The sequence below is a fragment of the Pelodiscus sinensis genome, chromosome 17 (assembly GCF_049634645.1).
Source record: "Pelodiscus sinensis isolate JC-2024 chromosome 17, ASM4963464v1, whole genome shotgun sequence".
Taxonomy (NCBI): Eukaryota; Metazoa; Chordata; order Testudines; family Trionychidae; genus Pelodiscus; species Pelodiscus sinensis.
Genome location: NC_134727.1, coordinates 36,421,448 through 36,439,015, shown reverse-complemented (window position 1 = coordinate 36,439,015; position 17,568 = coordinate 36,421,448). Strand labels below are relative to the sequence as shown.

The 17,568-nt window shown below is 47.9% G+C and overlaps 1 long non-coding RNA gene across 1 annotated transcript in view; it reads right to left on the bottom strand.

The window, feature by feature from the left end:
- Positions 1-13,967, bottom strand: part of LOC102447734 (uncharacterized) — a 166,979-nt gene extending 153,012 nt beyond the window's left edge. Inside the window, exon 1 of the long non-coding RNA XR_012896402.1 lies at positions 13,807-13,967. This is a non-coding gene — a long non-coding RNA (uncharacterized LOC102447734). The remainder of the gene's footprint in view (positions 1-13,806) is intronic.
- Between the last annotated feature and the right edge of the window lie 3,601 nt (positions 13,968-17,568).

Below are 17,568 nucleotides of genomic sequence, written 5' to 3'. Positions count from 1 at the left end.
CTGGGGACTAAGAGGTTAACTATTTCCCCTCCTGTACCTAGTCAGGTAGCGGTCAGCCAATAGAAATGCAGCTAGGGATTTCAAACTGAGACAAAGGAATTTGGGGGGTTTCCCTCCTTTGTCTCTGAGCCAGTTTGCTCTAGATACTGAGGGAGACAGAAGACATGTCTCTCTCCAAGAAAAAGACTCTTCATAATGTGTAAATAGCGTAAAGTCTAGATAAATCCATCAGGTTTTATTGCTTTCTGGTTTGGGAATTTGGATCTGATGTCTGAGCTGTTAGAAATGGTTTTTCCTCTCTTTTGCAACTAAGTTTTGGCCCATGGGGGAATCCTCCATGAGTATATTAATTGGTGGCTCTTGCCATCTAGCCATTCCAACTATGCTTGTAACTGGCGTACTGTTTTTAATAATAAAACTTCTTTCTTCTTTTTTAATTAACCTGGTATTAGTTCATTTCTGTGTCCTGGAAAATCTGTCTATGGGACAGCGTCTACAGACTGCAGCTCGTATTTTCTCTTTTCTTTTCAAGCTCTTTGGAGAAAAGAGATTGGGGTGTCCTGGGGTTGGTTTCAAGTGTCCACCCCCGTTTGTGGGTTCAAAAGCACTTGATGATGGTAGTAGATTCCCCAAAATCCGGGTATGAGGATTTTGGGGGGAGTTTTTGTACCAAAGCTTGTAGAAATCAGGTTTTGGGTTGATTTTGCAGACCCCCGACTTCTGCATTCATCGTGCCAGACTGAGGAATACCTTTGACAGGGGATAATGGTGTTTATTTATCAGCCTGTGAGGACTAGTCAGTCAGTCCTCCATCCAGTGTTTGGAAGGTGGCAAGCACTGCACAAGCATGGCGCTTGCTAGCCCCAAATTTGCCATTTCTAACATAAAATAAACTCCAGCCAGTGCTTTAACGCCAAACTTTTCTCGCCAATGATGGAGTTTTCTCTAACTGCTGCTTTGGGAGCATGGGAATAATTAACAAAGAAGAGTCAGCCAGTCAGAATGAATCCCCTCCTCCTCCTTTGAATGGGCCTATTTGAAGAATGCCATTGCTAATGAAGGTAAAAGGCATTTCTCGTAATTAATGGAGAGAAGGATTTTCTAGAGAGAGTTTTGCGGAAGGTGAGGTAATTAATCAAGTGGGAAGGGCTGGGGACGAAATGACATTTCAGATCATTTTCAGGCGGCTGTTGTTGTTTTCTTAAATCTAGGTTCAGCTTTTCTCAGCCCTAGGCAGCACCCCATGGACCGCAGCCACCGGGGGCAGAATGGAGTCACCCTGTCTCAGTCCCATGAGGGTATCTCATGTGCAAAGCAGGAGTATTTGTGCCACACTGGCAGTGGGGCAAGACCCAAGCAGCCACAGGCCCTGGAGAAATACTGACCCCTTGGAAAGTGCTGCTGAGCTTCTATGACTCCCGAGAGGCCTACAGGTGTGATCCTTGGTGTAAATGGGGGAAGCACCACTACATTCTGTTAATTACATAGCTGGAGTTGACGTATCTTAAATCGCTGTCCACACAGTGGGAAGTCGATGGGAGCAAGCGCTCCACTGGTTTCCTTTACTCCTCATGAGGATCAGGAGTACTAGCAGGAACGGAGTGAGGGGGTGGTGGGGGAGGGGTATTTGCCCCCAGGTGCCATGCTAGGGGGACACCAATTTAGTCCCCCTCCACTCCCCCTGTCATCCCTCAGCTTGCCTGCTCCTCCTCCATCCACTACCGCCAGCTGGAACCTCCTCCCCACCTCCACCCCAACCATCCTCCATCTCTGCCGGCAGTTTAATGCATGCGGGGGCCCAGCCCCAAACTGGAGGAGGTGGGTGAAGACGTGGTACAAGCTCCCCCTGCCTCCTCCCATGGTCGGGCTCAGCCATGCGACAGGTTTGGGGCCCCACCACACGGCAACAGCGGAGGGGGAGAATTTTGCCTTGCTCCTGGGTGCATAACACCCTTGCTATGCCTCTGAGTACTGACACTGACTGGGGCATCCTCTGAGTTAGATTTAGCAGGTCTTCACTAGAACCGCTAAATCGAACCCCAGAAGATCAACCATGGCACAGTGAACCTTCCACATAGTGTAGACATGGCCTCTGAGCCAGACAAACAGCTATCCCCAGTAGCCCTTTGGGCCAGCAAGGCTGAGTCAAGAGAGTTGTAGGATGGAATCAAGACTCCCACCATCTCAAGAACATCCCCTGATCCAGGAGGCCTCTTTGCCCTTCTCCAATAGTCCGAGTGAAGAGTTTCTATTGGGGGTAATCGAGGATAACACAGGTCAGAAGAAGGAAGGTATGGATTGGGATTGATGGAAGTAGGGTGATTCTGCACTCCAGCAATTCCCCGTCGGCTCTATGGTCATGAGGAACGTGTAATGTTGAGAGGTGGAGCCAAACCTGGGACCTCTGGAACTTAGTGCATAAGCCTCTACCAATTGAGCTAAAAGCCAGCAGGCTCTCAGCTAAGTCTGTGCAGCTTATTCTCTCTCTGTGTAAGAGACCTAACCACCCCAGTTACAAGATCAAGAACACATATTCCTGTTCATCCAGAAATATAATTTATGCCATCATGTGCCAACAGTGTCCATCTGCTATGTATATTGGACAAACTTCTCAGACACTTTGCCAAAGAATCAACGCATACAAATCACACATCAGGCAGTTTCACAAAGAAAAAACAGTTTCTTGTCATTTCAACCAGATTGGGCGTTGTCTCAACAACCTAACTACATGTATCCTGCTTCAAAGAGACTTTAACACCAGACTACAAAGGGAAACCTCAGAACTGTCATTCATGCTTAAATTTGACACTTTCCATATGGATGCTAACTACCTTACCCATTACAAAGATAGCTTCCCCAATTATCACCCCTAATATCATTATCTCATAGACACTAACCTCCCCACCTCACCTTCCCTCTGTTCTAAAATCTGATTTGTCAGTTGTATATGTGTTCACTTTTTTTTTATTGTATCCCTTTGGTATGTATGGTCATGCCAACTTTCTTCCACAATTTGATCTGAGGAAGTGGGTCTGGCCCACGAAAGCTCATCACCTAATAAACCATCTTTGTTAGTCTTTAAAGTGCTGCATAATCCTGTCTTTTGTTTCTGTGTAAGTGGTCTTAGTGCCACTACATGGGACAGTGAAATACACCCAGCAAGTGTTTCTATAGGTGATGCACATCAGCACATGCCTTTGTGCACATAACAAAATGTATTCTGCACATGGCTGGAAAAAGGAGAGGGAACATTAGTGGCTGGTAAATTCACCCCTAGCAGAATAAAGGCTTTTCCCCTACAGAATGCTTTAGTTCAGTGTCTATATAAGCTTACAGCACTCAGACTCCTTTGGAGGTAAACAATACATATGCTTTGCCACTCCTGCACATGCACACTTACAGTAACATCCACCCAGGACCCGATTCCCCATTGCATAGCACCTTGCTCCATGAGGTCATAAAATACTGCCAACCAGGGTCTGAGAGCAGTGAATCCTGATGTGGTTGAATTTTCCAGTTGTCATATGCACAGGTGTCTACAACAGCTCCAGATGTAGGGAGGCAAGGAATTAAGCCCCAAAACACCATTTGGACAGTTTTGTAACTTGTAAGAGAGAAAAAAAAAAATCAATGATTATGTTGAGGCTGAAGACTGATGAAACAAAAGGATGTTTGCAAAGCTGCAAAGGGGAGCATATTGGGATTTGATACCTTTGTCTTAGATGGGAAAGTTATATCAGTATAAGCTAAGAGATGTAATTCAGCTGCTATCAATTTACCAGTATAACTCCCCATGTGGACCCTCTTACTCTGTAACAAGAGAGCTTTTTTCCATTTTAAAAACAATAAGTAGTCCTGTGGCACCTCAGGCCAGGTCTACACTAGACCTGGCAGCTCGGTTTAAGGGACACAACTCCAGCTACGTAGAATACATACTTGGAGTTAACTTACCCTAAGCCCAGCTTACGCAAACATTCCCATGGGCTTCCCTTACTTCTGGCAAGAGCAGGAGTACCAGGCACTGGTCAGGATACCCTCTGAGTTCAATTTAGTGAGTCTTAACTAGACTCACTAAATCAAACCCCGGAAGATGGATCGTGGCAGTAGCACTCTTCCACAGAGTGAAGGTATGTCCTTAGAGGCTAACAAAAGTATATAGGCTCATGAGCTTTCATGGGTAAAACCCACTTCCTCATAATTTTTTTTTGTTTTACTTTATGTCATTTTGGAAGCAGTTCAAGCTAAACAAATAAAAAACAGCCACTCTTATTCTGGAATAAGAGGCACCACCGGGGGAATTATCTAATTCGATGATGTAACATTTTAACACTTTCCCATGTAAGCAAGCCCAAACCTCCTTAATCTTCAGAATTCAGACAAAGGCATTGGTGCTCAAAGAAGTACTGTCCAGCCATAACCTCTCCCCACCCCAGCTTGCTTTTGGTTTCCATTGTGGCTTTGTTTTCAAAGACTGAGGTTGGGGGGTGTTTATTTTGTGTTTCTCTAAGTGAAAATAAACCGCAACCCATTTCATGTTGTATTCAAAGTTAAGAGGCTTATGGTTGGATCCTCACTTCAGTGTGTAGACAGCAAGGGGTGTGGATAATCTCCTGGCATCAAGATAAGAGCATTAGCATCTGTTACAAACAGGCCAGCATTCAAATGCCAAGAGGAGCTCTATGTCAGAGCCTGCCCTGTATCCCATTCTAAACAGACCCAGCTGTCTTTTGCTTAATAATCACGTCTAATCATATGCATGGAGATGTAATGAGAGGCTTGAATGGGATTTCTCCACATTTCAGCCAAGCTGTTTTCCAGTCTCCGGGATCCCAAATCTTCCCTGTAACCTAACAAAAGCCTTTAGACCACACACAGCCGAAATAAATCGTCTTTGCCTAATTCAATCTGCTTAGCAATTAATTGTTTCCTTGGTTGGGGAAAACGGTGTAAAAGAAAAATGTTGCCACGGTGCACCAACAAGCAGAGGCTGCATTTTCTTCTGCCTAAAGGACATGCACTACAATGCTCCACGTTTTGTCCAGAAAAGTTGTATTTGTGCTTGGAAAATCAGAGCATGTCTGTTTCCACTAGTCCATTGTATTGTGAATACACAGCACAAGCAATCCAGTTTCATCCCATTTTCACTCCTTCCGTCCCTTTCCACAAAATGTGAACCAACCATTATTTGTGAAAAGTGGTGTTACTGCTTCTGGGAAGAAGAGTGACCTGGTAGCTCAGACACAGAACAAAGTCTGAGGCCAGGTGTACACTAGACCTGGAAGGTCGGGTTAAGGTACACAACTCCAGTTATATAAAATACATAGCTGGAGTCGGCTTACCTTCACAGAGGGATGCCAATGGGAGCAAACATTCCCATAAGCTTCCCTTACTCCTCACAGCTGCCAGGAGTACCGACGCTGACTGGGGCCACCCTCAGCATTTGATTTAGAGAGTCTCAACTAGACCCACTAAGTCAAATGCCAGAAGAGCGATCTCCAGCACAGCTAGTGAAGACATGGCCTGAGACTCGGAAAACCTGGCTGCCGTTTCCACCTCTGTGCACACTTCCCCATTGAACAGGGAGGACAAAGAGTGTTCATCTTTGGGATGGTCTGAGATTCCATACCACGGCGATGAGCCATCCCAAATACTTCTATCAAGACATAAGTGGACACGCATTTCATTTAAAACAGGGGCAGGCAAAAATTTGTAATGGGGGGCCACTCCCAGATTTTGGCAAGTGGTCAAGGACTGCAATTCTACCGGGGGGGGGGGGGGGGAGTGCAGGGTCTTGGACAGAGGTTGGGTACAGAAGGGAGCTTGCGGGAGGGGACAAGGATGCAGGAGGGAGTGTGGCATCTGAGAGAGAGTTTGGGTGAAGGAGAGGGTTGTGATCTGGGGCAGTGGATTGGGTGATCTGGGGGTGCAGAGTCCAGAAAGGGGTATGGGTGCAGGAAAGGATTCTGGCCTGAGGGAGGGGCTCTAGGCAGGGGTCTAGTTTCTGGGAAGAAGTTGTGACCCGGGTGAAAGGGGTGCAGAGGGTTTGGGTGCTGACCTGGGGCAGGAGAATGGGGTGCAGGGTCAGGAAGGGGTATGGGTGCAGGAAAGGATTTTTGCCTGGTGAGAGGGTTGTAGGAGGGGTTCAGGGTCTGAGAGGGAGTTTTGACCTGGGAGAAAGGTGGAAAGGGGTACAGAGGGTTTGGGTGGTGGCCTGACACAGGCAGTTGGGGGGGAGAGGAGGTGGGTGTGAGAGGCAGGCTTTGGCCGGGAGGTGCCTACCTACGTGGCTCCCAGCCAGCAGCCCTGCAGGAACCTGAGCTTCAGTGGCAAGCTGCTCCACATGGCTCTGCTCCAGGTGGGGGTGGGGGCAGGCAGGGGGGAGGCAGGAGGCTTCACTGGCTGCCCCAGCCGCCAACAAAATTTCTCAGCTCCTATTGGCCAGAAACTGGCCAATGGAAGCTGAGAGATTTTGCTGGGGGGAGGGGAGCGGGACAGAGCACAAAGCCTCTCTCTTCCTTCCCCAACATCCAGCAGCCACATTTAAAGCAGAGACAGTTGCACTGTGCTTAAGGGTCCTTGCGAGGCAGCTGTAGGCCAGATCTGGTAGCTTGGCAGGCCGGATGTGGCCCGCTGGTAGCCTCTTGCCCACGCCTGATTTAAAATGTACATTCTGCCATTTCAGGTTCCAATGGGAGCATGTGGACAAAGGCATCTCCACACAGGAGCTGCTGATACTGAATCAGAAATTCTCACCCCTTAGCAAAGGAGCTGTGGTGAGCAACCTTCTCTGGAGATGCTGGTAGATCAATGGAAGAACTCTTCCATTGACCTAGATATCCTCACGCAGGAAAGCGGCCGACCTTCATCAATGGAAGAAAACTCCTGGTGTTTCAAAGGCTCATGACAAGTGTAACACAACTCTTCTTTCTCATTATCTCATCCGTTTTGGTCACATGCACTGGACCTCTTGCTCATGCCAATATCCCAACTCAATTTAAAACTAGAGTTCTCCCAAATCCAACGTGGGCCTCTATTCCTAGACCCCTTTAGAATTGCATTAACAGCATTTGGCAGAGCTAATATGAATTTTTGTGTGTCTTAAATCACGTTTTCATGAAAATTGCCATCTGTGTCAAAATTGACATATTTTTAAAATGTGTTGGTTTTTGACAAATTTTAATTTAATAGAAAGTGAAAATAAGGCATTCTGAGAACATCAAAACATCTCATTTTGATGTCAGAATGGATTTTTTTAAATTTTTCTTTCCAAGCCGATTTTTGTAATACATAAACAACACATTGAAAAGCTCCACAAAAGAATGATTTGATTTTTATCAAAATGAAAAGGCGCTGTGTTTCACAGCCAAAAATGTTTTGCTTTTTGTTCGATTTCAGAGCAGAAAAATGTTTGAAGTCACAGACATTCCCCTGACACAGTAAATCCAGTTCCTGTCCCACTCTGCTTGCATCCTTACCACCCTGGTCCAGATGCAAGAAGGCTACAAACTAACCTAGGTAGGATACGGTGAAATATAGCTAGATATTTTTACTGCACACGAGGTATCGGAAGCAAAGAGGTTTTATTTGGCCAAGACCCTGGAAATAAACAGTAATTCAAGGTTCCTGCAGATTGCTGAGTAATTACACTTGCAGGTTTGAAAGTAATTAGCTTGTGACCTGCCCCTCTAGTTTCTAACAGAAATAACGGTATGCTTTCGTTCTAGCTACATGGTCTGTGCTGAGGTTTTCCCACTAGCTACCCTTCCATCACTCCATAAATTATACCAGTGACAAGTATATAATGCCACAGGACTATTCACAGTGCAAGTCAAGAGTCATTTCATGAAATATGAGATGTGGAAAAAATATGAATAAATCAACGCTGGGGGGGGAGGGAGAGGAATTAGCATCCATTCCATTGTTTCTCCAGGGACGGAATGGATTCTGTGTAACCAGCACTACAAGAACCCAAACAGAGATCCGCATTGACCTATTCACTTTGCCATCAGCAAACAAGTAGGTATTCAGTCCCGAGCTTCTCCAGGGCACTAGGTTTCACAGCACGTGTAAAAGGATTAACTACTAACGAATGATTGTAACTGTAATCAGTTGGGCTGTGTATGTGTCTGAAAGTACAGGCTGAACCTCTCTAGCTCGGCACCCTCAGGACTTGACCAATGCTGAACCAGAGAATTTGCCAGACCATGGGAGGTCAATACTATCTAGTAGCGTTACCAACGTTTCCATGCTTCCTGGGCTCTGAGAAGACATTTAGGGGTAAATTAGAGCTAAATAACAACACAGAACATTGAGAGCAAGACCGATGGCTGTAAACAAACTTTATGGGACCACAGCCACACCCATGATAAGTGGACATCTGGCTAACTAAAAGCATGCTGGACCACGGAGATTGCCGGACCAGAGAGTGCCAGACTAGAGAGATGCAACCTGTAGTTTATCACAGAAAGAGAGGAATTAGATAGAAATTTGCTTTAGAGAACCCTTTGGAAGGTTCCCAACTTGACTTAATTAAAAAGCTTTATTTATTCCATACATTATCTAAAAGGCTAGAACTGCTGCACTCGCTATTTGAATCTCTATCTCAGGAAACACAGTCAGAGTTCTTTGAGCACTGGTTCCTCATTAGCACGTCTCCAAACAACAAAATGACAATAATGGATTTAGGATTCCCAGGACACCGAATATACTTTGCTGCTACCACTAACTCTCCTTTGAAAACTCTACAGTTCATTTGGGGAGAGATTATTCTATCGGGAGCGGGAGGGGGCATTATTTTAAACTCAAGAGATTGTTTCCTTTTTTACAGTAATTTAATTTCAGGATTTTAATTTGGTGAGACAAATCTGGATATGGCCCTCTTGGGTATAAAATCTAGATGAAAAATATATTAGAAATGGAATCCAACTTGAGCGGTGATTGCAGGCTTTGGGAAATTACACAGGGTGGTTCTGCATTTAGAGACTGACGGCGTGTCTAGTCTACAGGGTTTTGTCGACAAAAGTGGCCTTTTGTCGACAAAACTATGCCTGTGTCTACACTACTGCCGAGTTCTGTTGACATAACGTTGACAGAACTCGGCAGTTTTGTCGACGACAGTAAACTCATTCTACAAGGAATAACGCCTTTTGTTGACAGAGTTGTTGACAGAAGGTGTTATTGCATCTATACTGTCCTTTGCGTCTACACTCTCAGGTTGACAAAGCGGCTTGCTTTGTCGACAGAACTGGATGTAGTCTAGACGCTCTTTGTTTACAGTATCTGTTGACAAAGCCTCTGTCGACAAAAGCTTGTAGTCTAGACATACCCTGAGTGTCACTGGGGGCCTTAAGGTTTCCCCTATTGTGAGGAGAATTTGGGGACCAACTATCAAAGTAAAAATGAAGGTAAGTTTTCCAGGAACTTGAGAAACTAATTTTATTCACAGAGGTGACAGGGGGTATGTCTGTGTGCTTTAGAAGAAAAGAGGATCAGAAGGCAATTCATGGAGGTAAAGAAAATGTGAGAAGGAATTAAGGATATGGGGAAGTCTCAAGATAAAGAAGCAAAAGGACTGAATGTTGAAGGGATTTAACTAGAATTTCATGATGCAGGATCACACACAGGGGTTTTATGCTGGCTCTCCATGCGGAGGTGAATTTCACCCAGAGGGGACACAATATACCTGGGATAACCTACTAACCCTGGATCCATGAGCAAATAGCGAAAGAGCTGGCAAGACATGTAAGGGAGGAAAACATCTTGTTAGGTACAACTGCCAGCTTATTAAGAGGTAAATGACTCTCTTACTGATAGCAGGTGGGTGGGTTGCAAAGCCAATACAAATGGAAATTTGGGGAGAGAAAAGGATAATTGTCAAAGCAATGTGTGTATAACCCCCCCACCAACACCCTCCCCATTTGTGAACCAATCTGAGAGCTGGCCAGAATGTTTTGGATTTTAACATTTCTAAATTTAGAGCTGATAGGAATCCGGGGACAGGAATGGAATATTATTGCAATATTCATGATTTTCTTAACACGACTAGGGAAAAGTAAAGCATTGGCAACATGGAAGTCAGTATTTGTCCGGTATTTCCAGCACGGGACATGAGTTCTACCTGCCAAAGGGCTATGCCCACAAAAGCGGCAATGATCCAGGCTTGCGAGAACAACGGTAAGAAAACAGGCATAAAGAACAAACATTCCGGGGACACCAGGTGACACCAGGAGCAACTCTGCTCTCACTCAAGCCAACACAAACCCAGATCACTCACGCCTGCACGAACCCAGATTAATCCCTGCAGTCAACAGGGTTTCGCTGGTATACGCAGAGTCCAAATCGGGCCTCTCATCCCTTCTCTAAAACAGAGGGGTAGCCAAGTTAGTCTGTAACAGGAAAAACTTAAAAAACAACAAATAGTCTGGTAGCCCTTTAAAAATTAACAAAACATGTAGATGGTATTGTGACCTTTCGTGGGCACAGCCCACTTCTTCAAATGACAGGAGTGTTAGAAGTCCAGATCCAAAAATAAATAAGGGAAGGGGGGCGAATTGGAGAGGGGGGAAGAGGATATTGGGTAGATAAGTTACAAAGGGTTAGCCCAGCCAGTCTGAAATGGGAAAAACTTAAAAAACAACAAATAATCTATTAGCACCTTAACGACTACATAGTTACAAGAGGCTGATAAGAACCATTAGTTTGCATTAGGAAAGGAAGAGTACTAACATCAGATTCTACACAGACATCAAGACCCATTGGCACCTTCATTGTTTAGTTGGTTGATAATGTGCGAGCCATCCCGATATCGCAATCTAGATCATTTGCATGAGAGTTAAACTTGAGAATGAAGTGGAGTTCCAATCCTTCTCTGTGTATTTGGCTTGTGGAATTGGCCTGAAACAAAACAGCAACTTGGAGATCCATTAATGAATGTCTACCCTCGCTCCCTCCCTCCAATCTTTTTCCTTCCACCCTCCCCCCTTCCCTTATTTAGTCTTGGTTCTGGACTTCCAACACTCCGGTCATCTGAAGAAGTGGGCTGTTCCCACGAAAGCTCATGATATCATCTACCTGTTTTGATAGTCTTTAAAGTGCTACCAGACTATTTATTGGTTTTAAGGGTTTTTTGGGGGGGAGGGGCTTCTCTGACTGCTGGCTTCTGACTCAAGAATTTGAGATGCTATTTCACAGGGTTTTAGCAATCTAACGCCCCCGCCCCCCAACTAGATCTACTACCAGGATGGAATTCACTTCCCCATTGAATCATACACATTTCTGCTACACACCAGGGGCTCATCTGCTGGAAGCAAGAGAGGAGAAAGACCTGGGGGAATTGGTGGATCACAGAACATCTGTGAGACACCAGTGGGACACAGAGACAAAAAATGCCAATGCAGTCCTAGGATCAGACTGCCCAAATCTCTTAGTATGCCAAGAGAGAGACTCTCGCTGGCCACGAAAACAGGCCCCACTCCCAATTTCATAGCATTATCTCCTGCATAGACACTATAGTGCCCAGAATGTACGTAGCCACCCATGGGCCTCTGCCCTTCTAGTTCTCTCCCTCTGAGTCAGTGAGCAAAGCCGATCCCTATGCACGGCGGATGCACAAGATCCTGGGTAACACAGATGTTTCCACCAACAGGAATGCAGGAGGGGTGGGGTCAGTGATGGATGGCAAGGGATGGGAGGGAGATTTGAAGTATCAGGTTGCAATGGGGGGTGTGGCGGGCCCCTCCCGCCTGGGTCCCCGACCCCTTGTGATACAGTCTCTCCCTGGCCCTTTAAGCCAGGCCAAAGGCCCTCTGGCCTGAGTCCCCAAAACAGTCTATAGCTGGCCCTTTAAGCAGGGCTAAGGCCCCCTGGCCGGAGTCCGCACAGTTTACAGCTGGCCCTTTAAGCAGGGCTAAGGCCCCCTGGCCGGAGTCCGCACAGTTTACAGCTGGCCCTTTAAGCAGGGCTAAGGCCCCCTGGCCGGAGTCCGCACAGTTTACAGCTGGCCCTTTAAGCAGGGCTAAGGCCCCCTGGCCCGAGTCCACAAAACAGTCTATAGCTGGCCCATTAAGCAAGGCCGAGTCCACAACGCAGTTTGTCGTTGTAGCGGGGGCACACCCCAGGTAGGGGGACCCGGGCCCCCCCTACTCCACCGGGTCCCAGCCCAGGGCCCTGTGAGCGACCAGGTACCGGGTCACTCTCTCGGCGGGGCCATCCAGCCGAAACGCGCCAAAGTTCTCGGGCCGGGAGCGGCGGCTCCTGCTCCTGCCCTGGGCCACTTCCTACCTGGATCCCCGGGCTTCCTTCCCCTGGACTTGCCCAGCTGGCTGCGATCTCCAGGCCGGCGTCCCCTCGGCAGGCAGTCTCTGGGTTGCACTGATTCGCCTCCGTCTTCCTTCCAGCCTCTCCTGGAGTCCCTGGCAACCGCTGAGGGAGAGCTCCCTTCTCCAGTCCTTCTCCTTCGGCTGCCTCCCCTGAGTGAGTCCTGGCCCAGGCTTTTATAGCCCTGCTGCAGCCCGGGCATGCTCAGTAGGGCTGTGGGGGAGGGGCCTCTGCAGCCAGGTAACCCTGGCTGGGCCCTGTAGGTTCAGTGCGGGGCTGCCTCGCCCCCTCACAGTGGGGTACAGAGAAGGTACTGCAGGAGGGGCAGGGAGCTGTCTGCTGGTCAGTATATCCAGGAGAGGGTATGATCCATTCACCCCCAAGCATTGCCCACAACCGGGACTGGTCCGATGTGGAGTTTAGCAGCTGCTCTTATCCTGGAAACCTATGGTTCATTGCTCCTTTATGCGTGTTTGGAAGGGTTTAAAAAGAAACCGACACGTACGGCAGGGTTAGTAGTGATGAAGACCATCACCATCCAAAGCTTGACGTGAGTCCTTCTGATCCTCCTTTCGTTACCCCAGAGGAGATCTGTTGGGACCCGGCTGCTGAGCCGGTGGCCAACTGCTACTCCACAATAAGTTTGTTGTTGTCCTTAAGAAAAGAGTTGTGAGCCAGCTTCTCCAGACACAGCCAGGGCAGGCGGTTTTGCAAGGTGTATGCACAACCTGCTCCCTGACTGCCTGCTACTTGCACGTGGAGGCGAAGGGAGGGGAAACTCAGCAATGGAGTCACTGGACACCACTCCGACTAGAGCCAGTAGAAGCTTCCTTTGAATTAATTGAACCCAATTCGCCCATTCTCTTAGCTATTCCGAAGGCGACACAGCAAACCACTGTCATTGCTGGACTGCCCTCCGTCCCCTGCAATGACTATGGCTACACCCGTCCTTGGGTGCTTCCCCAAGGAAGTCACTGCAATAGGACACTACAGCTTGAACCTCTCTAACCTGGCACCCTTGGGACCTGACCAGTGCCAAACCACAGGTCAGAATTGTCCAGCAGCTTCACCAACACTTCCACTGCTTGCTGGGCTTTTAGAGGACACGTTGGGGTAAATTAGAGCTAAACAACGGCACCGAACACTGATAGCCAGGACTGGGGGCTACAAACAAACTTCACGGGACCACGGGAAACTTGGCCACACCCATGGAAAGTGGACGTCTGGCTAACTAACATCCTGCCGGACCACAGAAGTTGCCAGACCAGAGAGTGCCAGACTAGCGAGGTTCCACCTGTAGTCACAAGATCCTTGGTATTTCCTTTCAAAGTGAATGCCTCAGCCTTCCTGCAGTGCCAGGAACCCCTTCTCCAGTGACCATGGGCTCTTCCCTTGATGTGACTGCCAATAGGACTCATTTCTGCTCCTTCAGCTGGATTATGAACAGGTCTCCCCAGGCCAAGAGAGGCTTTGCAAGATGATCCCACCTACCTGGACTCACCAAACGATTGTGGCTTTTGAAATGTAAGCTCCCGGCATCCGTGTAGGCGGAGAGAGGGCGGGACGGAGGGAAAAGGATAATTTCAAAAGACTTTGTGGTTCTAAGAATTCACATGACCCGCATCCCCTTAACCGCGCCCTCATAGGCTTGATACCCCAACTCCCCATCAGCTACTGTTCTTTAAACGCTGTTCGGAGCGGACAGCAGAAACGGAATCCACAACCTCTATTGCATCACAATGCAGGTGCACAGCTGGTACGTTCTCTGCATCTCAGGAGCTCTTGAGATGAAGTTACTAACCCAAGACTCAGAGGATCAGTCTTCAAGTCCTGTCTGTGACAAAGACTCCTCGTGCAAGGCTGGGGAAAAACACTAAATTCGCCCATACGGATAATAATGCTTCCTTTGACACTCGGGCCTAGTTAGTGTGAGAGCTCTTTAAGGCAGGGACAGTATCTTGCTAGGAGCTTGTACACCATCTAGCATCACACAGTCTCGGTTGGGACTCCTCAGTGCGCTTGTGCGACCACTCAGGGGAGAGTCAAACACTACCTAGCTGATTAGCCGAGTGCCCACCGTTTTGTTTCTGTTGGTGGTGCACATTTGCATACGTCTTGGTGCACACAAATTTATTCTGCACATGGATAGAAAAAAATCGGCACCACTACTGGTGGTGTACATGCATGTATGTCTTGGTGCACATTAACATTGTCCTGCACATAGATGGAAAAGATTATACTGCTACGTGCAACTGAGTTATTCCAGACAAGGCTGTTGGCATTACTGACCATTATTAAAGCTGCCATTATAAGAACCTGTTTTCAATTGCTCATCACTTTGCCAAAGTGTAACCTTGCCATGAAATCTTCCATGCCAGTGTTTGCCTCAGACTGAGTATTTAAAAAAAACTAAGCCAAATTTAGTCAGTCAGTTCCAGGAATGAAGCTGGGGGAAATACATTGTTTTGCTCACATTAATATATTCTGATGACCTTTTCCTTTGAACCTTATGGTGAACCTTCTCTACACACCTTCCAACTGCTGCAACAAATGAAACAGGGATCCAGCAGACAACAATCTACATCACCAGGCACCCCTGAATGGTCCCAGAGTAGATCCATCCTGTGCCCTGAATGAGGGACCTGGGGAAAAAACAGCATGCGATCATGTAATTAAAGACTATCAAACTGCACAGGCATAAAGGGGCTAAATTAAGGTTGCACAGGCAACCTTAATTCTGGAACTTCCTAATATGTGTGTTTGATTTGACTTGGCTTCTAACATGGGTTTGTTTTAGGATTGCCAGGTGTCCAGTATTGACCCGGACAATCCGGTATTTTCACCTTTCCAGTAAAAAAATTTAGAAAATACCGGACACCTAAAATATCCGGTATTTTCTGATTTTTTTCCCGGCCAGGAAGCGAAAATACTGGGTTCCTACCTGGCTCCGCAGGGGCTCTGAATGACCTGGAGCAAAAAGATCAGATGGCAGACGGCTGGCAGCCTATTAGGACCAAAAAGCCTCAAAAGCATTTCTTAAAGGGGCCATGCTTTTTTTTTTTTTTTTTTTTTTTGCGCTTAATAACTCTTGGGGTCCTTTTTTTCTCAACAACTTTGGTATCCCTCTTTTTTTTCTCAACAGAATTTTTTCCCAATTTTTTTTTTTTTTTTGGTGCGGGGGGAGGGGGTTGTGTTCGGTATTTTTGGTTAAACCATCTGGCAACCCTAGTTTGTTTGGGGTTTTTTGTTGAAATAAACAATAATGATCCTAATAAAGCATCAACCCTCCTCCCCCAGGGCTCCTGCTGCAATGCTGTACATCCATACTATCCCATACTTATTTGTTCATTCATTTGTGCAGGGCACAATTAAGCCCCCAACCAGTACTTCTAGCTTTTCTAGAAATTCTGCAGTAATGAGGCATGTATTTTGGTTTGTGGGTAGTTCCATGACATAATTAAAATATCTGTGCTGAGAGCAACTCTTTGGAATGCCTTCAGGCTGCTGGATTTGCTAAATGAGAAGATATGACTAAAATGCCCTATTCCGGTGTCCTTGACTGTGTGTATGCCACAGGGAAAGCATATGGTCTGGTAGAGGCAATGAGGTATTGCTAAAATGAAATGGCATCATTAGTGGGCACTTCACCTCACCTCCCCCAGCCAGTGGTTCTAAACTGGTCTGTGGATCGACCATACACAGGGCCGGATGATCCATTAGGCACAACTGGCACAGGGCCTAGGGCCTACAAAAATGTTTAACCCTAAAAAAAAAATCATAATTAACTCGAAAATAAGAAAAGAAAACTGCTAAAGCCACTTTCAAGAGCGAAAATTAAAGTGGGCGATATTAGGGCGTTGAGACGATGGATTTATATACAGGAAGTCCCCGGGTTACGTACAAGATAGGGACTGTAGCTTTGTTCTTAAGTTGAATTTGTATGTAAGTCGGAACTGGTACATATTGTAGGGGAAACTCTAGCCAAACATTTCTCCAGAGCTCAGTTTTATTCTCCCACACCTCACTTCCCTCAGTCCTTTATTCTCAAGCTGAGGTGTCTGCTGAGAAAAGCCGCTCTGCGTCTCCCTGGTCTGCTGGGGGGGGGGGCACTAGCTCCGCGTCTCCCTGGTCTGCTGGGGGGGGGGCGCTAGCTCCGCGTCTCCCTGGTCTGCTGGGGGGGGGGCGCTAGCTTCGCGTCTCCCTGATCTGCTGGGGGGGGGGGGGGCGCTAGCTCCGCGTCTCCCTGGTCTGCTGGGGGGGGCGCTAGCTCCGCGTCTCCCTGGTCTGCTGGGGGGGGGGGCGCTAGCTTCGCGTCTCCCTGGTCTGCTGGGGGGGGGGCGCTAGCTTCGCGTCTCCCTGGTCTGCTGGGGGGGGGGCGCTAGCTCCGCGTCTCCCTGGTCTGCTGGGGGGGGGCGCTAGCTCCGCGTCTCCCTGGTCTGCTGGGGGGGGGGGGCGCTAGCTTCGCGTCTCCCTGGTCTGCTGGGGGGGGCGCTAGCTCCGCGTCTCCCTGGTCTGCTGGGGGGGGGGCGCTAGCTCCGCGTCTCCCTGGTCTGCTGGGGGGGGGCGCTAGCTCCGCGTCTCCCTGGTCTGCTGGGGGGGGGGGCGCTAGCTTCGCGTCTCCCTGGTCTGCTGGGGGGAAGCAGCTAGTGCGGGTTGCCTCACCCCGTTTGTAAGTAGGGATCCGATGTAAGTCGGATCCATGTAACCCGGGGACTGCCTGTATACATATATAAGGGGGAAATGCCCTCATTTAAAGGCCTACCATTATGAGAACACCAAGGGCCTACAAAGACCTTAATCCAGCCCTGACCATCCAGCCTAGCCCTTTGTGTCACCCCTTGTAGTGGCCCTGTGAGAACCAAGGGGTTGGGGATTGGGAGAGAAGATGATCTCGCTTACACCATTTTCAGAAGTAGGGCCACCCTAGGGATTTCTGGGGCCCTAGGAATTATTATTAAACTGGAGCCCCTAGGCTCCACTGAAAGCAGGCCCCAGCCGGCGCTGCTGATCCCAGTGGACCAAGGGGCCACAGCCACCACCCCCACCCTTGAACCCCCCAGAAATCCCCTCCCCCCCCCATTGCTGACACATAAAGAGCTTTGTACGCAGCAGATGCTGCGGTAATGGCTCAAGGCAGGTTTTGCCTTCATAGAATCATAGAAGAGACCTCAGGCATCATCGAGTTCAGCCCCCTGCAAATCATCCCAGCCAGGGCTTTGTCAAGCTGGGACTTAAACACCTCTAGGAATGGAG